The 26,288-nt window shown below is 39.5% G+C and overlaps 1 protein-coding gene and 1 pseudogene across 4 annotated transcripts in view; one reads left to right on the top strand and one right to left on the bottom strand.

The window, feature by feature from the left end:
• SRGAP1 (SLIT-ROBO Rho GTPase activating protein 1) overlaps positions 1–26,288 on the top strand; it is a 284,751-nt gene that overhangs the window by 54,404 nt on the left and 204,059 nt on the right. The gene's annotated exons all lie outside the window — the stretch shown is intronic.
• On the bottom strand, positions 13,051–13,166 carry LOC131484222 (U2 spliceosomal RNA; annotated as a pseudogene).

The raw sequence follows: 26,288 nt of genomic DNA, 5'->3' as shown, positions 1-26,288 counted from the left end.
ACCTCTCTTGTTACCACACAATGTGGGTGGCCGTATTTTGGGCAATGGTGGTAGGAGCAGACTGATTTGATAGACCTCTTTTTATACAACAGATGTCAATTGAATGTTAATTAACATTGAAGAGATCATTCTAAGTTACTAACTCTTTTGTAATGTAAATGAAACCCTTGAATTGTCCATTTTTGACAGGGTCAGATTTTGTTTTTAAATAAAAGATCTGGTCACAGTAAAAGCCTGCTACTAGAACATATGTGCTATTTTGATTTGGTTTCCATAGGAATAAATATTGAGATTACTTTTGTTTGGGGAATTAGGCTAATGTGCTCCATAACAATATGTGCAGCCAAATTTAGGGGAGATAATAGTGTGAGAACCAAGGCCACTAGAGCTGTACTTAGGAGAATAATGTTTGGGCATGCCAATTGTGGTCTCAAATGTACTACCACTGCATTGTTTTAATGGCTTGGTTATGTGGAGCAAAGGGATATTTTCACCCTCATCAATGAAATCTGTGTACAGTCTAGGGAGGAGGTGAAAGAAAATTCCTCTAAAAGGAATTAGCCTTTTATTTAGGCGGCAATGCTTGAACATGCTCTCAAGAATCCCATTGGTCACCCCCTCAGTTTACCTTGCCTGCTCTTTCAGATGTGTCTTAAAATAGCATGATTTGCCACAGTCCTATTGAAATATGGTGCTCTCCACTTAGTAAAATGTTTCTGCATTGGATTTCATTTAATTGCGTTTTCATGTGTCGTTATTCTGAGCCTCAAATTCAATTTGGGAACACAGCTAACTAATAGAAATCTTTCTGGGTATTTCATTTGGGTTAGCATTTAGATTTGGGGGCGGGGAATAGAGTTTTGTCCCTTGATGATTTGCAAAGGTATTTCTAGATATTAATATAGAAATCCAAGAACAAGAAGGCACAGAAGGCCCGCCCACCTGCCGCTTAATATATTTCAGAGCCTGAGAAAAAGAAAGGTTTGGGTACATGGGGTGGTGGTGTCTCATCCTCTTCGCAGCTGCTATTCTGTGATAAGAAAGTGGAGCTCAATTTACGCTGACCTTGTGTCTAACCAAAGTGTATCCTACAAACTATTGGAGGAATTAAGGAAGAACTTCCTGTGAAATACGGCTAATGTTGGCCTTTAAAGGGTTGAGAAATGAAAATCTGTGAGCATGACGCATACTCGCGGGGTGGGGGGGCAACAGGATTTCCTGTGCTGGAAAGGAAGCTTGTTTGGAAGACTTTTAATTCATTCAGAAATGTGGAGACCAATATGGCAGTGAAGAGCTTGGTTTTGCAGTTACGGAATCTAATACAGTCAGCCGGGTACATCCCATTGTTAATTTATAAGAATATTCATTCTGTATTCATTCCAAATACTCATAATGTTATCTTGAATGGGAACATTTTCCTTGAACATCTCATGTAATCCTTTTATGATAATTTTAAAATGTAATTCTGCCAGATAAATGGACACCTCATTGGGCACTTTAGTCTCTGTTCCAGTATGGGAAATTTCCTCAAATTAAAATTTAGATTTTGCAGAGTTTTAAGCAGGGTATGTTAAAACTTTTAAAAGATTTATGTCACATTACGTAAATATTATAGAACTGAAATAGATACCAAAAAATACTCGGTGAGAATCCTTTGTGATGATGTGTAAATTAAGACTCAAAGCAACAGTTTTAAGCTAATGTATGTTGGTATTTTAGTTAATCTTTTTGGAATCTTCGTATTTACCATTTTGTTTTAAGTTTGTTTATTTTTAGAGAGACCAAAACAGTGTCAGTGGGGGGAGGGGTAGAGAGAGGGGAAAGAGAGAGAATCTTAAGCAGGCTTTGCAGTGTGAGCACAGAACCGGACACAGGGTTTGAACTCCTGAAACCATGAGATCATGACTTGAGCTGACACCGACAGCTTAACTGACTGAGCCCCCTGCCCCTATATTTGCCATTGTTAGATAGTGGTTTAAAACTTTGTTTTAAATTTTTAAAAATTTATTTGAGAAAGAGTGCAAGCAGGGGAGAGGCACAGAGAGGGGGAGAGAGCAAGGTAATCCCAGGCAGGCTTCACGTTGTCATACGGAACCCAGTTCAGGGCTCAAACCCACAAACTGAGATCATGACCTGAGCCAAAATCGAGTCGGATGCCCAACTCACCGAGCCACCCAGACAACACCTAAAACTTTTTTTTTTTTTTTTTTTTTTTTTTTTTTTTTTTTTAAAGGAAAAAAATGTATTGGGGTACCTGGGTGGCTCAGTCGGCTAAGCTTCCGACTTTTGCTCAGGTCATGACCTCAGGGTTCATGAGTTTGAGCCCCGCATCGGGCTCTCTATCAGCACAGAGCCCACTTGGGATCCTCTGTTTGTCTCTCTGCCCCTACCCCGCTTGTACTCTGTGTCTCAAAAATAATTAACATGAAAAAATCTGTTTTAAAAAAGAGGCAAATGTATCAAGTAAGATCGAATTGAGGTGTACCTTTTGGCAAAAGCAATGCTGAGGAAGCCACACCTACTTGACTTTTTTGCTTCAAATTGGGCCACTTTAGTTGGAAGAGTCTTGAATATATGGATTTCATTTATTGACCACGTGTCATTGGTTAAGTCTTACTGTAGTTTTTGCTGTTTATTTAGAACCAGTTGAATTACTATGAATACATGAAAATTACTACAGTATATAATGGTCTATACCTTAAAACTTCTTTAGGGATCAAGTTGACTTTCTCAAATGGGGCCAGGTTGGCTACATAATGAAAATATTATAAGTGGTGTATTTATTGGTGTATATCCATGATTTTTTATTAATCTATATTCTGTATGTTAGATTCTAAGTAGCTGTGAAGTGTTTCTTTACATTTAAACTATCTTTGCTCTAAATCCCACCCCCCCAACCTATCTGTTGCAATGCATCCGACTTTAGAAATAACTGAGGATAAACATGAAGTGCCGAACTTCATACCAAGGGGGTATTAGTGTTAAAGGACTTTCTAGAACTGGTGTAGAAGTTCTTAGCAAGTCTTGTTTATTGTTTTATTGAGGTGTTGGGAGGAAGCTTGGGGGGGAAAAGCTATGTAATAAATGATGGTTCAAGGTGATTTTCCAGATAAACTAAGGAATTCCCCATTACCTCCAGTGGACCATTCTCTCTCCTTTGGTAAATAAATGGTGATGAGAACAGCTCTCCATCTGTTGTTGTGAACTAAGCAATGCCTCATATCTCCATTTGCCTTTGGGTTTTTTGTTTTGTTTTGTTTTCTAATTAAAAATAAAGTTACAAGGAAATTACAGTTAGAATTCTGCCCCCATCAAGCTTAAAAAGAAATCATGTAAAAAAAACCATGCATGCTAAAGAGGAGGCTTAAAAATAACAGGAGAAAGTGATGGAGGTAATGAAACACGTCTGTTTGATATTTACAGAATGTGAACTCTCAATCAGACTTAGGCACTTTTTTTTTTTTTTTTTTTTTTTTTTTTTTTTTTTTTTGCTGTTAGACAGTCATGACCTGCTGGTTTTGTCTGTTGCCATGTGGCTATTGTTCAGACATTTCCTTGTCAGGCATTTTTGTTTATTTTTTAAAGTTTTATTTATTTTGAGAAAGTACACGTGTGTGAGTGTGGAGGGGCAGACAGCGCGCATGAGAGAGAATGAATGAATGAATGAATATGAATAACCCAAGCAGGCTCTGTGCTGTCAGCATGGACCCTGATGGAGGCTGGATCTCCTGAAGCAACAGAACCAGGCAATCATGACCTGAACCAAAATCAAGAGCCAGAACCTTGGGGCACCTTGGTGGCTCAGTCGGTTGAGCACCTGACTTCAGCTCAGGTCGCTGATCTCACAGCTCTTGAGTTTGAGCCCCCAAGTCAGGCTCTGACCTGAGCTTGTTTCAGATTCTGTGTCTCCCTCTCTCTCTGCCCTTCCCCCGACTCCTACTCTGTCTCTCTCAGAACTAAATAAACATTAAAAAAAAAAAAAAAAGTTAACCAGTTGAACCATCCAGGCGCTGCTGTCGGGCATTTTTTAAACACTTAAACTGTGTGCCAGTTCCTGTCCTAGGTGCTAAGAATTTATAGACCAATGCAGATAAGGTCCTTATGCTGGAGAAACTTCCTAGTTCTTCAAAAGCACTATTCCTAATATGGTGTGTTACTTTCTTCTCTACAGTGAGAGAATGAGAACCCTTGGACTAATAATTCTAATAGTGGATTAATCGTTAAAGAAAAAGCCATCCATAGTCTAGCCCCATGTTTAGCCGTGCAAGTTTATTTTTCCCAGTCCTCCAAAACAAAGACTTTTTGCTGTGTTATCTTGTCTCGTCTCGTCATGGCCTGTGCTGAGCTCCCCCATCTTTCTGCTTTCACTGTTGATTCTTCCTTTCCCTCTCTGACTATCTGAATTGTACTTGTGCTTTAAGGCGGAGCAAAAGTTTGCTTCATCCACGTACAACGCCATTTTTTTCTGTTTGTTTTGCCCCACGGTGTGCTCTCCATAATCCTAGACTATCCACAGTTGGCATCACACAGTTTAGCATTTCTCGCTTATGGGTGTGCGCAGTACGTTTTTAGACACCCCCCCCCCCCCCTGCCCCCAACTCTGAGCTTTGGTGGGAGCTCTTTCTAACCACGGCTTCGATTTCCAGCTGCTTTTAGGAAGAAAGCTGGACTAGAGCATGGGAGGGGTGACACAGGAGAGCCTGAGATTAAAAATTAACCAGATAATCATCAAGGAAGGTAACCCATATGAGAAATAATCAGCTGTGTAAGTTAGAAGCATTTGAGCCCTGTAACTTGCCAAAATTCTATTTTCATAACCTCTTATTGCAGCAACTTGCCTAACATGGTTCTCCGTAAAAATTTAAGTTGGGCTTTGGTGGCTCACTAGATTTAGCTTGCAAAGCTGCCTTGTTTGGCCTTTGTGGTCTTGTAACAATCATCAGGATATTTTACAAAAATTCAGGTCTGTAGTTTGTCCAAAATAACCTCCCCCACCCCGGTGAACTATAGGGGACACTTGATGAGCTCATATTTCAAGAGCCATGGGTAACAGCAGCAGCAACAAACATGTATTGGATGTTTACTATGTGCCAGACACTGTTCCAAGAACAGGATGAGCCTCACAGTATCTCTTGTAAGTAGATACTGTCATTATCCAAATATTATAGAGAAGGAAACTGAGGCACAGAAGGGTGAAGCATCATCTATAGCATGATCCCACAGCTTGCAGAGGGTGGACTGGAGATCCAAACATGAGCAGCCTCACTGCAGATGTCCACAATCCTTTCGCCTCCCCGCCTCCTTCAGAGAGACTGGGGCACCTGTCCAGAAGGCCTCCCTAAAGTGATTGACAAGACTTGGTTATAAAGTAGCAACGTGGATTTTAATGTGTCCAAGTAGAGCAGCAGTTTATTTTTCTTTCCACTTCCTCAGATTGTACTTAACTGGATTCTTAACTTTGAGACAAAATGACAGCTGCATGAAGAGGCTTGCACAAATCTAATTGCTTAAAATTAGTTTGCATGTTTATTATTTTTATTAACTACTTACTATTTTTGTCACATTTGCTCATTTCCAAGGATAGCAACCTCATTTTCCCTAAACCAAACTGACTTCTCCTTTCTCTGGATTCTGTCTGTACTCATTCTGTCACTCCATCATAGACTGTATTATTTTAATAGTGATCTCCTTATTAGACAGTAAGCATTTTAAAGATTGCATAGTCCTTTCTTTGACATCCATATAACAAATGCACGGAGGCATGTAACCATGTTTAGGACAGTGCGTTTTACAAAGTAGGTTTTTAATAAGTATTCTGTGTCTGAGAGGGTATTAAGATAAAAGTATACATGTGTAAAGTGTGCATATAAAACTCTTGTTCTAGAGGTTTGCAAGCATTCTCAAAAGTAGAGGGAATAGCATAAATCCCCATGTGCCCATACACTGCGTCAACAACTTTGATGTTTTTAAATTGTGAAATACACATAATGAATGTGATGTACACACATACGCTCTTAAAGGAATAACAATGAAAAATGAGACCCTGTGTTGTAATCACTTAAGAAATGTTATAAATGTACCTGAAGCCCCTGGGTTGTGTTCTGTTGTCTCCCACCACAGGCAACTCTTACCCTTAAGTTGTGTGTTAACTCATTTGTGGCTGAAGTTGCCACAGTTATTTGTATCCCAACACCTGTACTACTTTCTCCTTTAGTAATCTCCCAAGTTTTAGCTGGACCTATGCCTTCTAAAGACTATTTTCCACGTTCCCTTGCAGTTACGTATGGCCATGTGACTAAGTTTTGACCACTGTGATGTGAATAGAAATGATCTGTGCAACTTCGTTGTTATGTCCTTAGAAGGATTGTGCTCTTTTCTTCTTTGGGTTGGAATGTGGATATGATGGCAGGAGCCAAAACAGAGTCTTGGGGACCATCAGACAGAACCCAGACGTTGAGGGTAGAAAGGGAAATAATTTAAGAAGTAGGTTTTGTTCTCCCTGGCCCACAGTGGACTATGCTTGGCACTTTCCTGATCAGTTGGCTTCTAATTTGCCCTGGTAGGCTTTACTTCTATAATGCAGTTGTTAAAAAGTTTCCATTTATTTTTGTCAAAGGAATAGAGTCATATATTCAATATCCAAAAAGTGTTAATGTAGAATGAAAAGTTCCCCCTTGCCCTTCTGCTGTCTGACCTTCCTTCCACACAAAGGAAACAGTAGCACCAATTTCGTTCCTATCCTTCCAGGGAAATTCACGTAGTATTATGTATTTTAAATTCAGTTAATTAGATTATAAAAATTTGAAAATAGCTATAGTTCCTAATCCTGAAACATCTTTGGACGTCTGCTTTTGGCCACGGTTGTGGATTTTACCTGAAGCGACAATTCTGCATTGCTAGGTTCTTGCTAAAGGGTTGTCAGAACTCTGAAGCATGCTATGTTCAAATACAAAAGAAAATGTTCTCATTTATCAAAGTCTGGGCAGGGGAGGAGGTAGGGGCTGCCTGTGTCCAAGTTAACGGACAACTAAGTTGTCACTGCTTTTGAGTTCCTTAAGAGCTGGGTTGGAGACGGCCAAGCAGAGGAGTCCCAGCGCGGTAGTATGCGGTGCTCCAGTTATCTTGGTAAAGCACCAGCATGTTTTTGAAATTTTTTAAAACTGTTTTATTTATTTTTGAGAGAGAGGGTGAATGAGGAGCAGAAAGAGAGGGAGACACAGAATCTGAAGCAGGCCCCAGGCTCTGAGGTGTCAGCACAGACCCCGACGTGGCGCTTGAACTCACAGACTGCGAGATCTTGACCTGAGCCGAAGTCAGATGCTTAACTGGCTGAGCCACCCAGGTGCCCCACGTCAGCATGTTTTTGAAAAGCCAAGTGAAGGTACTGGGGCTCCTGCAGTTTACATACTGGGGAATTTAAAACCTCTATTCAGAACCTCAAACCCCAGCTTTGATTTATATACACCTCTAAACCAGCAAGTTAAGTTTGCTTCCTAATCCTAGAACAATGGAGTCAGTACATGGAAAGGAGAAACAGTGCTAGCTGTAAACAGACCCACAGATGTGAGAAATGACAGCAGACAGGATGACAACAGAGGAAGGATTTTGGCCTTGGCAGCCTAGGGCCATTTAATGGGTGACAGACACTCCCACATACCTCAGTAAGCTCTTTTGCTGTGTTGGCACAGTAACACAGCAAAATGGGATACTTCGTGTTTGGGAGATGTGCCTGAGTCATCGAGATAGTGTACTCAGTGCATTGTGTTTTAAAAGATTGTAATCAGGCCAATGGAAGAATGATAACTTGCAGCCTTGAAACTAGAAGATAAACAACCTAGAAAGAAGACTGAAAGATTCAACTGTGTTACAATTAGTAATTTCTACAACAGAAAAAAACAAAACAAAACAAAAAACAGAAACCAAAATAAAATAAGGAAAAGAACAAACTGGGAAAATCAGTTTTGCTATTTATGATAAGCAAAACTTAATACAACCTAGAGAGGGGTTCCAGAGTTTTACTGGAAGAGACTGGGGAGTTCCTACAGTTGATAGGCTTAAAAAAAAAAATACAAAGGTATAGAACTATAGGGTATTTGTGAAAACATGTATTTTTACAGTCTTGTTTTTAATAAATGCATATGATGATAAATGAAAATATAACAGAAAGGACTAGAACTTTGTATAAGTCCCTCTAGAAGGATTGTCCTTAAAATGAGTATAAAACATTTCCGATTTGTTTGTTTTGTCTTTTTTGTGCACATGCAAAAGAGGGTAAAAATGTTTAGGTCCCCAGAAAACTTTGCCAAGACTATTGTACACCCTTGGGGCAATTTTTCTTAGCTGTGTCGGGATCTATGATGGCATTCTCAGAGGTCCCTGAATTCTCTGTAAATTTGTATTTAAATGCTTTAAAAGTTTTCTCTGTGCTCCCAAAGGGGTGTATTTTGGATTATGATCTCTCAACATAATGTTGCCTTGCGTTTACTCCCCCCTCCAAAAAAAAAAAAAAAAACTTTATTCAACTATAATTCACATACCGTATAATTCACCTGTTGTTACATGTACATTGCAGTGATTTCAGTAAATTTATAGAGTTGTGCAGCCATCACACGGCAGTCTACGGTTTGTGGTTTGGCTCTTCTCAGGCTAACGTGGAGGTTCAGTCTAGATTGAAAACCTTTCCATTACCCCCCACCAAAAGAAATCCCTCCTGTTTTTATTTTGTTCACCCTTGGTCTAGCTGGCCGTTCCAAGTACCCACTGATCTGCAGGCTGGCCCTATAAAGTTGCCCTTTTTCGACATTTCACATAAATGGAATCAAGCACTCTGTGATCTTTTGGATCTGGTCTCTTTACTTACTTACATGATGTTTGAGGTTTATCAGGTTGTAGCAGGTCAGTAGTTCATTTCACTTCATTGCTGATGAGTGTTCCATTGTTTGGACCTGACATTTTGTTTGTCCATTCACCTGTTGATGGATGTTGAATTGTTTGCAGTCACACTGACTTTGGCTTTTGTAATCAAATGGATGTTAATAACCATTATGAAGCTAAAATGGTGATACAAGTTTTCTCAATTTGAGGTTTTTCGATTTTTCCAGGACCTTTTCATATTAAAAAAAAAAAAATCATCTATTCAAATTTGAGAAAACACTGTTCAGGTATGTAAGATTTGTCAGCGGTATCCTAGTGATTGGGTTTACCTTTTTTAAAAGTGTTAACATATTACATTTGAAACAAAAAAAAGTGTTAGATGTAACAGTATTTATATATCTATCTGGTTTCCTTAAAAGCATAGGGAACACTAGGTCACTGAAAAGAATCTCTTGGGTCTCTGCCTAGTGAAGTCAGAACAACAATTTGTTACAGTAACCTATCAGTATCACTAGGTGAATTCCTAAAGGAATGATCTGTGTCAGAAATTCTTCAGAGGAAATTAGTTTAAGTCTCACACTTTGCCTCAGTAAATCTCATGATGCTTGTACATATCCAGTGGCCTTCCTTAAATATTCAAAAATAATCCATCTTTTTCCTAGCAGAAACTGACTCTGGGTAACCGAAGCAAGGAAGACAGAACTTACTGAAATTCTAGAACTCTAATTATGGGAGACAGAATTGAAGGAGAATTGAACAACCAGAATCTGGGGTAGTTCTGGGGAACCAAGTTGTAAGAATCCAAAGACAGGGTCTCTAAGGTGTTAACATTCAAGGAACTCCACTCCAAATGCCTTTAGTTCTTGTATGACTGTTCAAAATCATATTCCTGGGAGGTTGGGCATGGAGTGGTCACAAGCCTCCCCGACCTCCTTGAGGAAACATCAAAGTCTCACACTTTATTTCTCTCATTTTCTGGTAGCACCTTCCCGTTAACACATCTTCTCTATTTTGAAAAGGTTTTCTGCTTAAGCAAGTTTGATTATCCAACTGCATCATAGCTCCCTGTTTTTACAGCTTTATTGAGATACATTTCACATTCCATGAAATTCACACATTTAAAGTGGTTCAGTGGTTTTTAGTATATTCAGAGTGTGCCACAATCTAAACTCAGAACATTCTCCACACCCCAAAAAGAAAATTCTTATTAGCTATCCTAACCCCACCCCATCTCCAGGCGGTCACTAATCTATCTGTTCCTGTGGATTAGTCTATTCTGGATGTTTCCTATCAATGGAATCCTATAAATATTTGATCTTTTGTGACTGGCTTCATTCACTGAGCATGTGTTTTCAGGGCTCATCTGTGTCGTAGCATGCATCAGTACCTCAGTCCTTTTTATGACTAAGATCCCATTGTATGGCTATACCAGTACTGTTTATCCATCCATAAGTTGATGGACATTTTGGTGTTTTTTGGGTTTTTTGTTTTTGTTTTTTTTTTTTGTTTTTTTTTTTTTTTTACTGTTAGGAATGATCCTATGAACATATGTGTACAGATTTTTTTATGGGCATACATTTTCTATTCTCTTGAGCATATACTTGGGAGTGGAGTTGCTGAGTCATATGGTAACTCTGTGTTTAGCATTTTGAGGAATCACCAAATTGTTTTCCACAGTGGCTGTACCATTTTATTTTCCCACCAGAAATATATGAGGGTGCTAATTTTCTTCCATCCTCATCAACACTTGGTATTATTTGATTTTGTGATATTAGCCATCCTGAGTGTGAAGTAGCATCTCTTTGTGGTTTTGATTTGCATTTCACTGGTGACTAATGATACTGAGCATCTTTTCATGTGCTTAATGGACATTTGTGTGTGTGTGTGTGTGTGTGTATATAATTTTTTTTTTTTTTTTTGAGAAATGTCTCTTCAAATTCTTTTGCCTATTTAAAAAAAAAAAATTTAAACGTTTTTATTTTTGAGAGAGTGAGCAAGCGCAAGCATGAGCAGGGAAGGGGAAGAGAGAGAGGGAGACACAGAATCTGAAGGAGGCTTCAGGCTCTAAGCAGAGAGCCCAACGCGGGGCTGTAATTCACAAACTGAGATTGTGACCAGAACTGAAGTAAGACACTCAACTGACTTAGCCACTCAGGCACTCCCTTTGCCTATTATTAAATTGACTTATTTGTCTTACTGTTGAATTGTAAGAATTGTTTATATGTTCTATGTATAGATCCCTTGTAAAATGTATGACTTGCAGATATTTTCTGCCATTCTGAGCATTGTCTTCGTTTTCTTGATGGGTCTCAGTCTAGCTTACCTGTTCTGTTGTCACTTGTGGTTTTAGTGCCATATTTCAGAAACCATTGCCTAAACTGAGGTCCTAAATATTTACTGTGTATTCTAGGAGTTTTATAGTTTTAGTTCCTACATTTAGGTCTTTGATCCGTTTTTTGTTTTGTGTGAAATGTGAGGTGGAGGTCCAAATGCATTCTTTTGCATGTGCATATCTAGTTGTCCATCACCATTGGTTGAAAGGACTATTTCAATTGTCTTGTCCCAGTTGAAAATCAATTAGCCACAAATGTGAGGATTTGTATTTGGACTCTGTTCTGTTCCATTGATATATATGTATATCCTTATGCCAGTACCACACTGTCTTGATTATTATAGCTTTGTTGTAAGTTTGGAAGTGTAAGTCTTCCAACTTCGTTTTTTTGAAGGTTGTTCTTTTTTGTTCATTTCTTGTCCTATCCTGGGTTGCTTTCATTTCCATATGAATTTTAGGACCAACTTACTAGTTTTTGCAAAAAATCAAACTGAGACTTTGATGTGGATTGTGTTGAATCTGTAGTATTTCCTTCTTATAGATAATAAGTCTTAAGATCAATGAACAAGCAATGTTTTCTCATTTATTTGGATCTTTAACAGCTTTCAACAGTGTTTTACAGTTTTTGGCACAAAAGTGTTAAACTTGTTAAAGTTTTCCTAGAGAATCTTTTAGCTGTGTAATAATGTACATGGGATTTTCTTAATTTTGTTTTCAGATTGCTCACTGTTAGTATATAGAAACAGAATTGATTTTTGTATATTGATCTTGTATCCTGCCACATTGCCGAACTTGTTCTTCCTCTCATTTTAGCTACATCTTTACAGCAACAATTTAATGTAAGCTAACAGCATTCATTTATGCATTTATCAAATCAAAAATTGAACAGCTATGACTTTTTAGGGCTTAGTACACTTTAAGCCTTGTCTTCCATGATCTTTTCTTTCTCACATGCAGCCATGGCCTTTTGTATGCAACCCACTTTATCTCCTATCCTATCATTTGCTCCGTTCCTTGACCTTCGTTCTGATCTTTTAGTTTATGCTTCAGTACATATACTGTGCATTCTAGCATTTCTTCTCAGTTGCGGGCGCTTTTTCCTTTTCTGTAAGAAATTCTCTTTGTATCCTTTCAAGAAAGGTCTTTTGGACTGTCTGTAACTACCTTAGGCAAATATAAGCCCTTCTATATTCTTACTGTCTTTTGTACTTCGCTCCATGATAGAAATTATCCTATTATACTGGAAATACTTGAGTGTATGCTCTTGGACATGCTTTTATAAGGCATCTTTATAGCAGTTTGTTCTTCCCATTTACTGTTTGCTTCTAATTGTTTATAAGAATGCATATCAGTCCAGGTTCTCCAGGGAAACAGAATCCATAGTGGTGTAGTTTTCTGCAGGTTCAAAATCTATAGGGCAGGAGAGCAGGCTAGAAATTCAGGCAGGAATTGACGCTGTAGCCTTGAGGCAGAATTCCTTCTTCTCTCTGGGAAACCTTTAGTATTTGCCCATTTGGCTTTTCAAATAATTGCAGCCCACACACTATGGAGGCTAATCTCATTTACTTAATGTCAGCTGTTTATAGATGTTAAGCATCTACATAATACCTTCAGAGCAACACCTAGATTAGTGTTTGATTAAGTTACTGGGTACTATATCCTATCCAAGTTGTCACAAAACTAACCATCAGAGTATAAGTTTCTGTAGGAAGGGGGTTTGAATCTTTTATTTACTCCAGGAAGTCAGATGCAGTGTTGCATAATTAAGAGATGTTTCATGAATGCTTGATTGGGTGATCGAATGACTTGAACAAGGTTAAGTTCAAAATCTAACCTGAAGACTTGGAAGTTGTAATTTTGGTAAGATTATTGCTACTTAGTAGGTGATTTCTATAGTCAGATATTAAACTGATAAGAACAGATACTACACTTGATCTTAGCCAGAAGGCCGAGAAGTGATATATAGTCAGATATTATTAGCAGGAAATTGTTTTCCTCAATCTCTGGCAGCCTAATCATTTTAACTAAAGCGTCTGTGCTTTCTGTTCTGCATTTATTCCTACCTCCTAGTCACTGGTATGTAACCTGTTTTATTTTCTTTAGTTGACTATACTTCTAACTACTTGACTATTAAATTTATCATTCCAGACTAACAGCAGGTAGCCCACTTCCTTCCCTACCCTCTTTGGCCCCATTTTGAACTTGTAAGCATTGAGATGCCACTGTCCACAGCCTCTCTTCAGGTACGGTAATACTGGGTATTTTGAAACACATTGAAGTCATGGCACATTTTTGAGGGGGAAAAAAATAGATGGAGCCTTACGGTAATGTCTTAGCAATATCTAGGAGACATGGTAGCAAAGCAGAATTAAGAGGTTAAAAACCTAATGATAGCAATTATGTGGTGGTGAGGTTGTTGGTCATAGTTGTAGACGTCATAATATTTTCTCTTGGGCTTTTGTATTCTCTCTGCAGGTGATGGTAAAACCAGTATGATTTTTTGCCTTTAAGGAACAATGCTTGTATTTACTTCCTGTAGGTCAGCTCTTGGGCAGGCGAGAATGGTGGAGAGGTCAGCCTAAACTGGTCTCAAAGGGCCACATTTGGGGTCAAAGACCTTTTCTATTTGCCCTGACAAATACAGGGTGAAGATGTGGATGTGTTTGGAGAACAGAGGAAAAAGGAATAGGCCCCAGAAACAATACACTTGACGATAATTTGAAGTGTAAGGGGTGGGTGGGGGGAGGGGGAAGCTTAATATTACCCAGGATACTGAAAGCATTTGCAAATTGCCTTTACCATCCTTAAGGTGGCCCAGGGAACTCCCTGGCCTCTAGAGTTCTCCACATTTCTGCTGATTTGCCAGCGACGTCTAAAGTAGCCTTGGCTGTATCTCTGGAATTTGTGCCGATATTGGGGAGCCTCTGTGCCCATCCGTGTAGTGGTGGTGTTTCGTCTAGACGGCTGTGGCCTAAACTGCTCTCCCTGAAAAGGCTTCACTCGATTTGGCTGCTACCAGCTGAACAGCTGTTAAATTAAGATAAACTCTTACATTCCTGACCCAAAACTCCTCCATCCCCTTGCTGAGCTTCTGTGTGAAGTGGCCCCACATTTCTTATTCTGTAGTCCCCAGTTGTTGTCAAACTCTCAGTGAACTCTGGACAACCGTCTCAGACTTTAAAATAGTTACTCGTCGCCTTGATTACTTTGCATTTCGAAGAGGTGCTAAATGTTTCAAATAAAGCCTGCCTAAACAGTCGTGTCTCATTCCGGTTTCCTCTCTCAGAGGAAGTGTCTTTCAATAACCCCAAACTACTGGCTTCTAATTTTAGGGATAACTAAGGTAGGATCAGGATGGAAAATAAGCTCCTCTATTGATTTGCCTTAGTCATTTTACTCCGAAGCCTATAATTAGCTCTATTTTCTCTACCTGTAATACATGTTTAGGTTTACAGTGATGTTGAAGAAACAGCGGATGATGTACAGGGTTAGAATTTGGGGATAATACTTTTGGGTACTTATATGAATGGCACTGTGGGGTTTGGGGGGGGCAGTGAGATATTACACATCCATCTAGTTTATTTTCAGTGCTATTGTGATACAAACTCATTGACACGGATCACTCTTATGAGTGCTTTACTTGTAATTCATTTAATCCTCATAGTACAGTAACCCCTGGGGGCAGGGGTGGGGGGGACTGTCACCATCCCTCTTCTGTAGTTGAGGAAACTGGAGGGGTGAGTAAATTGTCGCAGGTCAGGGAGCAGGTAAAAGTCAGCACTAGACAGAGCCCACATTCTTGTCTGCTTTGTGCATCTGCAAGGAAAGCTGGCGAAGTAAAAATCTAAACCAAAACCTAGACGAGGAATATAAACCCTCTCCCTCCACACCTGAAGACTCTAGGTCTGGCACAATGGCGGTTTTTCTCCATTTTAAGGCTGTGACAAAGGTTCGCTATCTGCAACACTAAAGAGGAAGATACATACATGTAAGGTGGTGTTTAATGAGTCCCACCCAAAGGGCTTAAATTCACTTGAGATGGTCACTGGAGCTGTTTCTGTAATAATATTTTAAACACCTGGTAAGGGAATCAATTGTTTTCTTTTTTCAGTCTTTATGAAATTTCACCAAATGGGGGCCATTCAGCTTCTAATGTTCAAATTCAGCTTATAACCCCTCCTTGACTGGCCTTTCCCTCATCATTCAGTTTAATGGAAATACTTGCTTTTCCTGCCTCTATGTGTTGCTCCTTCTGCCTGGAGTTTTCTTTCTACTCCTCACTGCATTTTTCTGGGGAATCCTCCATTTTTTTTAAGACCTAGTTCAAAGGTCACATCTTCCATAAAGATTTTCCTTAGGTTAAGTTTGTGCCTCTCCTTACAACTGATCATTCATTTCCCTCTATGTGACAGTAGCTTATATACTTCGGTTTTAGCACCATAATCCTTTTACAGTGCTTGTGCACGGACTGAGATGTTACTGTTCTTCCATGAAATAAATACAAAAATTGAAATTAAGCATTTTGAATTCTTACTACCTTTTTTTAGGTATCTTTTTTTTCAAAAGTATCAGTTTGTGAAGGATTCAAAATTTAAGAACCTGGCCCCTCCCCATGATAATTTGAGAATTACTAGTTGTCATTGTTTCTTATCTCTCCTCTATGCTAGACTAGAAGCACCTGGAGAACAGGGTTCATCTTTGCATGAAGAGTACTTTTGTGTCAACAGTAATGAATTTCACATCCACAGCAGCGAAACTGCAACTTTCATAAAACGGTTTTTCATATCAGTTATTTATCCCTTTTTTTTTTTTTTTTAAATTGCTTTTTGAGAGTGCAATCGAGGGAGGGGCGGGGGGTGTGTAGAACAGAGGATCTGAAGCAGACTGTGCTGACAACAGAAAGCCCAGTGTGGGGGGGCGCCTGGGTGGCGCAGTCGGTTAAGCGTCCGACTTCAGCCAGGTCACGATCTCGCGGTCCGTGAGTTCGAGCCCCGCGTCAGGCTCTGGGCTGATGGCTCGGAGCCTGGAGCCTGTTTCCGATTCTGTGTCTCCCTCTCTCTCTGCCCCTCCCCCGTTCATGCTCTGTCTCTCTCTGTCCCAAAAATAAATAAAAAATGTTGAAAAAAAAAAAAATTTAAAAAAAGAAAGCCCAGTGTGGGGCTTGAACTCATGAACTTTGAGGTCATGACCTTAGCTGAGTTGGATGCTTAACTGCCTGAGCCGCCCAGGAGCCCCAATGCTTGTCCCTTTTTAAACACTGAATTATACTCTGCTTTGTGCCTCAATTATTATACAGTAAAACCTTGGTTTGCGAGCGTGATTTGTTCTAGAAACATGCTTGTAACCCAAAGCACTGGTATTTCAAAGCAGATTTCAAGAACCATGGGCTCAATTGTGATCACGTGATGTTTGTGGCATCACATACTACTTGTATTGCAAGACAGCACTCGTTGATCAAGTTAAAATCTATTAGAAATGTTTGCTTGTCTTGCAGAACACTCGCAGAACAAGTTCTCACAATCCAAGGTTTTACTTGTGCTTTTGTGGTTCTTTTTCACTAAATTCTTGTTTGTTTATTTATTTTTGAGAGAGCGAGAGAGACCGCATGAGTGGGGGAAGAACAGAGAGTGGGAGAGGGAGAATCCTAAGCAGGCTTCTCTCTGTCAGAGCACAGCCCAACTCAGCACTCAGTCCCATGAACCATGAGATGAGGATCTGAACAGAAATCAAGAGTCCGAAGCTTGACTGACTAAGCCACCCAGGTACCCTCTCACTAAATTCTTGAGGGTCATTAACTTTTGCATCCCAAATGCTCACCCTAGTGCTTGGTACAAAATGAATGGTTGATAATTTTTGCTGATTAAGTGAACAAGTGAATGAATTCCAGCTATTTATTTCTTGTGTTTAGCTACCTCACTTGATTCATTAATACAGTCTCCCTAGATCCCTTATGATTTAACCCTATATGCTAAAGAAATGTTTAAAATAGGCTTAGAAGAATTAATTTCTAATGTTTAACTATAAAATTTACATTTTATTGAAATTTAATGTTTATTATTGAGAGAGAGAGCAAGCACGAGCAGGGGAGGGGCAGAGAGAGAGGGAGACACAGAATCTGAAGCAGGCTTCAGGCTCCGAGCCGTCAGCACAGAGCCTGATGCAGGGCTTGAACTCACAAACTGTGAGATCATGACCCAAGTTGGACACTTAACTGACGGAGCCACCCAGGTGCCCCTAAAACCTACACTTTAATATTACTGTTAAAAATCACTAGCCAAAATTTAGGTGGCACTGTTTTTTTTTTTTTTTTTTCACATGAAAAGAATATTTCCATTCTCTAACTTTTTACCTGTACTAATGCCTTTGTATCCTGTTCACATGATCGTAAGTAACCCTGCTCACAGCCATTCCCTCCTTCAAAGACTTGGTCTTTGCCTGTGAGTTGCTTCTCTTTTCAAAAATAGGGTAGCTAAGGGAAACTGCAACTATCTGTCTGTGATCCATTTACCATATATTTTTTTTCTAGATGGGTTCCCTATTTTGCAGATTACCTAATGAGGATTTGGGAAACCCTCTGAATGATCCGTTTTGTAATTTACATTTGAATGCTAGATTTCAGTAAAAGCAGCTAACCTTGCTTGGACAGTGCTAAAACTGTTTTCTGATATTGCATTTTAGCTTTCCCCATTTATTCGGCAGGTTTGTTACAGTTTACTCAGGATTTTGAGGTTTTTTGTCTTTTTTCATATATTTGTAAGAAACAGCCACCAGGAAATAATGCATGTAGAGCCAAATAAAAATATATTTACATTAACTTAAGTCAAAAGGGGAAATAGAAAAGGTATATACATTAAAAAAAAAAAAAAAAAAAAAACTTGAAATATTCCAAGCCAAGCTTGTTAAATAAGCAACATAATGCAACAGGTCAAGTGTTTTCATTGTTGGTGCTTAGTTTCTTCTAGAGCAAATTAGTATTTTTGGAAAAGAGGTGGACTGTCCTATGAATAATTCTCATTCAGGAGATCAGGAAACCTAAAAGTATAATGATATTCCTAGTGGACTGCCAAACCTACTCCAAATACGAGCATTTCCAGAGGAGCCAAAAGAAGGGGGGTATTCTGTTTGGAATATTATGGGATTAAAAAAAATGAGCAGATTGCATTCACAGAGAAATGAACTATGGGTGAAGGCAAAACAGCTAATAAAGAGGAGCTAAAAGAGCATGAAAGCAGCGATCCACATTTTGAAGATTTTTCATCAGGGACACTGAGTGATCATGGCAACGGTCTCCAAGGAGACCTGTGGAAATGTGAAAAACGCTGAGGTCATACAAGCACCCAGAGAAATTCCGGATTGATTAACAACTTCTAGAGTATCTTTCTCTCTTCACCTTCAATGCCTCTAGCCTTATAAACAGCATTTATTAGAAGGATAAAGGAAAACCAAATGTGATTTACCCCAAAGAGAAAAAGTAACTCTCAGAACAGAAACTCTGCTCAAAACATTGTGAGCAGCCTTTCACTGAACTTCAAAAGCTATTCAGGAACTTGGATATTCATGAAGTGAGAAGTCCCCAAGGATTAAATGGAAGCTTTGGTCATAGGTGGTAGTGATGGTTATTGTTTCACTGAACAGGATGCAAGTTTAAATTCCAGGGCTGGAAGCAGAGCTCCCAGAAAGGGTTCTCTTGTTAAGTTCTTCATTACTAACCAGGCAGCTCCCTCTGGTTCAGGGACCCCTCCCTTTCTAATCCTTCCCGGATCCCACTGGTGCTACGAGGGCATTGTTTAGGTGGATGGTGAGAAATGCTGTTGGGGGCAGTGGTTTCCTTAGGTCATTCAGTGAGTAAACATTATTGCTTGTCTGTGGCAGCCCAGTCAGCTCTTTATCAGACATTGGGAAAGAAAATGTTGCCCGTGGTCTCAAGATGCTAAAAGTTCAAAGAGGAGGTGGACAAAATAAAAACCAAGCCAGTAATTGCATGGGATAGGAAACCTGCACAGAGTGTTATAAACATAGGGAGACTAGAGGGAGATGACCAGGAGACATCAGAGACAGGAAGAAGTTTCAAGAGGAAGTTTTGGCTGTGTTGAAAGCCCAGAAGGCGTAGGATGCCTTGGATGATAAGTGATGGGATAGAAGATAGGTCTGAGAATTGCATGCAGACCGAGAAACTTGATGAGAAGTAGTCCAGGTGTGGGATGTGATGAAATTTAAGTACTCCTTTGCGTTCTTCTGCTTCATTTATTACTTCTGGGAGATAGCATTTTTGGATTGGAAAAGGGGGTGTCCTGGCTGATCAAATTCAGGAGGTCTGGCCCCTGGGATTTGCTGACTTACTAGTGGGGACCTTTGGGGATTTCTGCTCTAGTCCTGACCTTGTTGTGCACAGTTTGCACATAGATCTCACGTGTTCACGTTTGTAAGTCTCAATTACAGGATTTGGTCAGACTACAAGCCTAATGTCTACCCCATGGTGTAATTATGCAGATTAAATGAGTGAATATGTGTAAAACATGGAGAATAAATGCTGCCTAGTATATAGTAAGAACTGTATAAAGGGTCATCGTTATGAGTCGGTATTATTGCTCATCTGGGATTCTTTCAAGTCATTGGAGCACCTGGACTGTCCTCTGGATCCCTAGCCTATACAGAGCTGGAACAGGTCTCTCAGAAGGACCGAGAGCTCTCCAAGAGGGTGTGACCCTTTGGAGGGAATGATGCCCTGGGTCCCTAGCTATATAATCCAGATGGAAAACACAGGTTAATTCAGTGAAAGGTTCATCTTTATTTTGGGTGTGCTGGGATCATCATGAGCCAGCAGCACTGCAGAGTTTGATCCTTTTGAGTTAGAGGTGTTGCTATAGTAATTTTTAGAAGGGACCACATGGGTTTCACAGCACTAAAGGCCTGGGATTTTTACTGTAAAATCATCATTTAGAATATGAAAGACAGATTCTGCTTTTTGCGTTTTTGTTTTGTTTTAGAAGGATGTATTATAGCTGGTAGTGCAGTGCAAATCTCCTCTCAAGAATTGCTAATTACTGGGGCGCCTGGGTGGCTCAGTCGGTTGAGCGTCCGACTTCAGCTCAGGTCACGATCTCACGGTCTGTGAGTCCGTGAGTTCAAGCCCCGCGTCGGGCTCTGGGCTGATGGCTCAGAGCCTGGAGCCTGCTTCCGATTCTGTGTCTCCCTCTCTCTCTGCCCCTCCCCTGTTCATGCTCTATCTCTCTCTGTCTCAAAAATAAATAAACGTTAAAAACTTAAAAAAAAAAAAAAAAAAAAGAATTGCTAATTACTATCTGAATATCATCTCCACAGCAAGACTTGCTCAGGCCCAGAGTTCAAAACAGTTCACAATACAACAGTTGCTTGCTGGAGTTCTTGGCCATGCTGACTCCCCAAGCTAGTTGTGAAGAATCAGCGAGATGATGTGTCTAAGTTGTTTAGCTTAGAGGAAGCCCTCAATAGATGGCAGGGGCTATTTTTACTCTTCTCATCTGGCTGGTCTCCTCTAAGTTGGTGGCTAGGGCCAAGGAAAGATTAAATTGTGCTGTCCTCACTGGAAGTTTGGTGGTTGCAAGATTTTCCTAGCACATCTTTAGTTTGACCAAACTACAGAAATAACTATAGGATTCCAAATTGGTTCATGTTTTAAAATTGGGTGTGGAGGAAACGGGTCATAGAAAAACTGCCTAAGGAATTCCAATTGCTTACAGCCACTGAGATGGACATCTTTTATGGGGGGAAATGATATTTTTATTGTATAATAATAATTTTGTGACAGAGCTAAATTCCTCCCTCCCTCCCTCCCTCCCTCCCTCCCTCCCTCCCTCCCTCCCTCCCTCCTTCATGTTTCAAGTTTTTACTTAAATTCTAGTTAGTTCACATACAGTGCAATATTAGTTTCAGGGGTAGAATTTAGTGTTTCATCACTTAGAGTAATACAGCACCCAGTACTCCTCACAACAAGTGCCCTCCTTAATACCCATCACTCACTTAGCCCATCTCCACCCACCTCCCTCCATCAACCTTTAGCACTCTGTAATTAAGTTCTTTCTTAAGTAATCATAGTCGCCCCATTACCCTGTTTTATAGATGAGGATACTAAGACACAATGAAATTAAGTAACTCATTCGTGGTCACGAGTGATATGTTCCATGTGGTCTCCATTGGCATTTCCCCAATAATGATGGAGTCTCTGAGAAGGTGATTTTTGAGGAGAAACTTGAATAAAAGGAAGGAGCAAGCCATGCCAGACTGTGGTAGGAGAACATGTCAGGGCAACATTTCAGAGGTAGAGACTATCCAAGGAGCAGCAGCAAGGACAGTTGTGAAGAGAGAGAAGTGAGCCAGGGGAGATGAGGTGGGGAAGAAAGGCAGGCACTAGGTCTCCTAGGCCTGGGAGCCCATGGTCAACACTGTTTTAGGCTCTATTCTATGAATTATGGGAGGAAATGGGAGGGCTGTTTTAGACTTCCTTATCAATCACAACCTCGCATTCAGTGTTTACATGAAATCAAGAATAAATTATTTCTGATCTAAGAAATTTTCTAATCTAGTCTAAGAAATCTGTGGACATAGCTCTTAACTCAACCGAGAATATTCTGTTCATCATTCCAGGGCAAATGCGCAAATAGAAAGGATGGTAGGAGATCATAAGCATTTCAATAGCATTTATAGGTTACAGACTTTTTATATTAGTGATGCCCTAGAATGAATGAAGTCTGTCTTAATGCAGCATGTAACTTGACCAGTAAAATCTTTTAAATATGCTCCTATTATCCACGCAATGAAAAAGTGTTAATTCTTTATCAAGATAGAGTAGGCCTGCCGTGATTCTACCCCAACCTACTTTTCCAGCATCATCTCTCAACATTTCTCAAGTTATCCTTCACATTCCAGCAACTCCAAGCTGGTTGCAGTCGCCCCAGATTAGATCAAGTGCCCCTCCTTTGTGCTCCTGAGCTACTCTGGGCATATGTTGCCTGGTGTGCATCTGTTTACTTGTCTCTCCAAATGGACTGTGAGCTCTTTGAGGGAAAGACATGATGTCGTTTTTAACACTCAGCCCCAGTAATACAGAGCCTGCTATAGAATAGGAACTCAGTGAATGCGTGATGAGTGAGTGAATGAACTTCTAGTCAGCCCTAGGAGTAGGTTCATTTGATTACTAAAAGGGGGCATACATGTTAAGACTTGTCACTTGATCAGTACTTCACTGAAGACTTAATAATCAAATCCCTCCTGTATATTCTGTCTGTATCTACTCCTCTCATTTATGTCATTGAAGTTAACCTTTTCTCTGGGCTGTGAGTTCCTTTTAGAAAGGAGATCAAACAGAAAACCCAGAAATAAACCCACAACTAGATGGTCAATTAATCTTTGACAAAGGAGGAATGAATGTACAATGGGAAAAAGATGGTCTCTCCAACAAATGGTGTTGGGAAAACTGCACAGCCACATGTAAAAGTGTGAAACTGGACTACTGTCTTTCACTGTACATAAAAAACAAACTCAAAATGGATTAAAGATGTAAATGTGAGACCTGAAACCATAAAAATCCTTGGAGAGAGCACAGGCAGTAATTTCTCTGACATAGGCCATAGCAACATTTTTCTAGATTATTTCTCCTGAGGCAAGGGAAATAAAAGCAAAAATAAACCATTGGGACTACATAAAAATAAAAAATTTCTGCACAGCGAAGGGACCAATCAACAAGACTAAAAGAAAACCTACTGAGTAGGAGAAGGTATTTGCCAGTGATGTGTCCAGTAAGGGTTAGTGTCTGAGATCTATAAAGAATTGATACAACTCAACACATAAAAAACAATCCAATTTAAAAAGGGGCAGAAGACATGAGCAGGCATTTCTCCAAAGAAAACCTACAGATGGCCAACAGACACAGGAAAAGATGCTCAACACCACTCATCAGGGAAATGCAAATCAAAACCACAGTGAGATACTACCTCATACTTGTCAGAATGGCTAAAATTAACAATACCAGAAACAAGTTTTGGTGAGGATGTGGAGGAAAAGGAACCCTCCTGCACCGTTGGTGGGAATGCCACCTGGTGCAGTCACTGTGGAAAACAGTATGGAAGTTCCTCAAAATGTTAAAGATACCATATGATCCAGTAACTGCAGTACTATTTACCCCCAAAATACAAAAACACTTAATTCAGAGGGATACATCCACCCTTTGTTTACTGCAATGTTGTTTGTATTAGCTAAACTATGGGAGCAGCCCATGTCTCCATGCATAGATGAATGGGTAAAGAAGATGTGGTGTGTGTGTGTGTGTGTGTGTGTGTGTGTTTGTGTGAGAGAGAGAGAGAGAGAGAGAATATTATTTAGCCATGAAAAATGAAATTTTGCTATTTGCAATGACATGGATAGAGAAAATGTATAATGCTAAGTGAAATAAATGAGTCAGAAAAAGACCAATCCCATATGCGCTCATTCATATGTGGAATTTAAGAAACAAAACAAATGAGCAAAGAAAAAAAAAAAGACAAGCCAAGAAACAGATTCTTAACTATTGAGAACAAACTGATTGCTGTTACCAGAGGAGAGGTGGGGAGGGGAATGGGTGAAATAGGAGATGGGGATTCAAGAGTACACTTATCATGGTGGAAAAAAAAAAATCCCATCAACTGGGGCAACCCACAGAGTAACCGGATAATAGAACATTTTATGGTATCTGCTGTAGGACACCTGCACTGTGTTTGCTACTCTAATTCATGAAGTTTCATCTACTTAAGTGTGAAATCCTATATTGGCTAATCCATAAATAAAATGTGAATTTCATCGCTCAGAGGTAACACTGTTAATATTTTATAGAACCCCACTAGTTTTTTATTTGTGCCTGTATAATTTTCCTAAAATGAGATCAAACTGTGCCACATTTTTGGTAACATTTTTTTCTATTCATAGGTTTATATACTTGTGGAGAGATAGAGATATATTTACATGTATATCTTATCCATGTTACTATATATTCTATGCTTACATTATTTTATAAAGGCTTCTAAATCTTCACACCTTTGTATTTTGGTATTTTTTTTTTTCAAGGGATGATTAGAATATGGAAATAGTTCTCAATATTTTTTTTAATTTTTTTTTCAACGTTTTTTATTTATTTTTGGGACAGAGCGAGAGCATGAACGGGGGAGGGGCAGAGAGAGAGGGAGACACAGAATCGGAAACAGGCTCCAGGCTCCGAGCCATCAGCCCAGAGCCCGACGCGGGGCTCGAACTCACGGACCGCGAGATCGTGACCTGGCTGAAGTTGGACGCTTAACCGACTGCGCCACCCAGGCGCCCCAGTTCTCAATATTTTTTACCAGTCATATCAAAAAAATTTTACTTCCTGTAAAGGAGAGAAAAATTTGAGATTTTAGCTTCTTGGGTACATATTTATGATGGTATTTAATAGCTAGCTTCATTCTGTCTCTCTAATCAAAATTATGTACCTCCAAATGCCCATTTTTAAATTCCTTTAATAATATCATCAAGATAATTTCCTCCCTTATTAGGCTAAGACAGTTTGATAAGTCTCCTTTGAGTTTCTTAGTGTTACAGAAAAAGTATACAAGATGGCTGTCAAAAGTTTAATTTCAGGGAAAGTCTCAAGAAAAGGCTACAGTTTGTACCCTTGGCTCTTCAGCTAAACTAATTGGGAACGTGAACTCCCTAACAGTGTGAGACTCCTATTATACAATCTGATATGTGACAAAGTGTGAGCTTTGTCCTCAGATTTTTGTTGCCATGCTAATTTTACCTGTGAGGTGCCTCGATGTATCAGATTCTTCTGATTAAGCCTTGGATAAAGTAGGCATCCTGTTTCTTTTAAGTTGGGTTTCTGCAAGGCACCCTCCATCTCCACCTAGTGCTGCATGTGATCAGGAATTAAGCAGATCACTAATTCCCTAGTTTTTCCTGATTATGATGTGTTCCCTGATTAAATATTTTAGTAGATCTTGTAACTTAGGCATCACACAAACACTTTTTTGGAGAAGCTGATATTTTTGTTTTATATTAGTATAATATACATCTATTACATTATTTCATATTATATAAACTTATAAAAATATTTGAAATTGTTCTGGTAACAAAGTGTATAGGACTGACAAAATCATGCCTTCATGAACTTTGTTGCTTAAATGAGTAGTGGCTTTGTTGACGTTACTCTTTCAGCTGGTGCCACCTGTTACTGAGGATTGAGTAGGGAGCAATTTGGGGAGCTCACAGAGGGGTCATCCCCATTGATGTCGTTTGGTTGCTTTGCGGCTTCTTGAGAACCACTCTTTTGAGGATGTGAAACTTGTAAAATGTATGAATGCCTCCAAGGGACTTTGTGCTTTTCGGCACTGTCTTTCCAGTGCCTGGTGCACCGTACCGAGGCAATAAATATTTGCCAGATGAATGACTGAAATGAGGAATTAATTATTTTTAAACTATTTAAAAAAATCCGATCACAGCTTGAGCCAAGCCATCCCATCTGGTTGAGAGCTATTTATAGCTCTTAAGTGGTATCCTTGTGGCACGGGACAGGAGGGATGACTGTCACCGTAGTTGATGTTATCCTGTGTGTCCATAATGCTTGAAAGAACAGATGATTTAAAGTAGGTGTGACTTTTGCCTGGATCTTGATTTAGCAGCAGAAACTGTTTCAGATTAAGTGGCCTGCCCTCTCCAGTCCAGAGTCAAAGATGGGCTGCTTTAGATGCACATCATACCAGCATTCATGTATTCCAGTTGAATCTACTGCTGACATCACTCTCATTCTTTATTATGAATTATTTGCTTCCCACATGAACAACTTCATTTCTCATCAAGGCAGTCGAATGCTAGGCCTTTCCATTTTTATTGCATGATCATTTGGAAAAATAAGTGGATATACAGCATCTTGGAAGAAAAATACTGCTAATATTTGCATACCTTGAAAACCTTCATTATTAAAATTGTGCCAATGAGGATATCCCTGCACTGTGGAAATTAAAATTTATAAGTGACCTCATATCATTCTCAGTGGCCTAGAATTCAAATTTTCTGGGAAAGTGTTACAGCAAAGAAAAAT

This window comes from Neofelis nebulosa, chromosome 8 (assembly GCF_028018385.1).
Source record: "Neofelis nebulosa isolate mNeoNeb1 chromosome 8, mNeoNeb1.pri, whole genome shotgun sequence".
NCBI lineage: Eukaryota > Metazoa > Chordata > Mammalia > Carnivora > Felidae > Neofelis > Neofelis nebulosa.
Note: the sequence above shows the minus strand (reverse complement) of the source record. Positions and strands in the feature narration are given on the sequence as shown.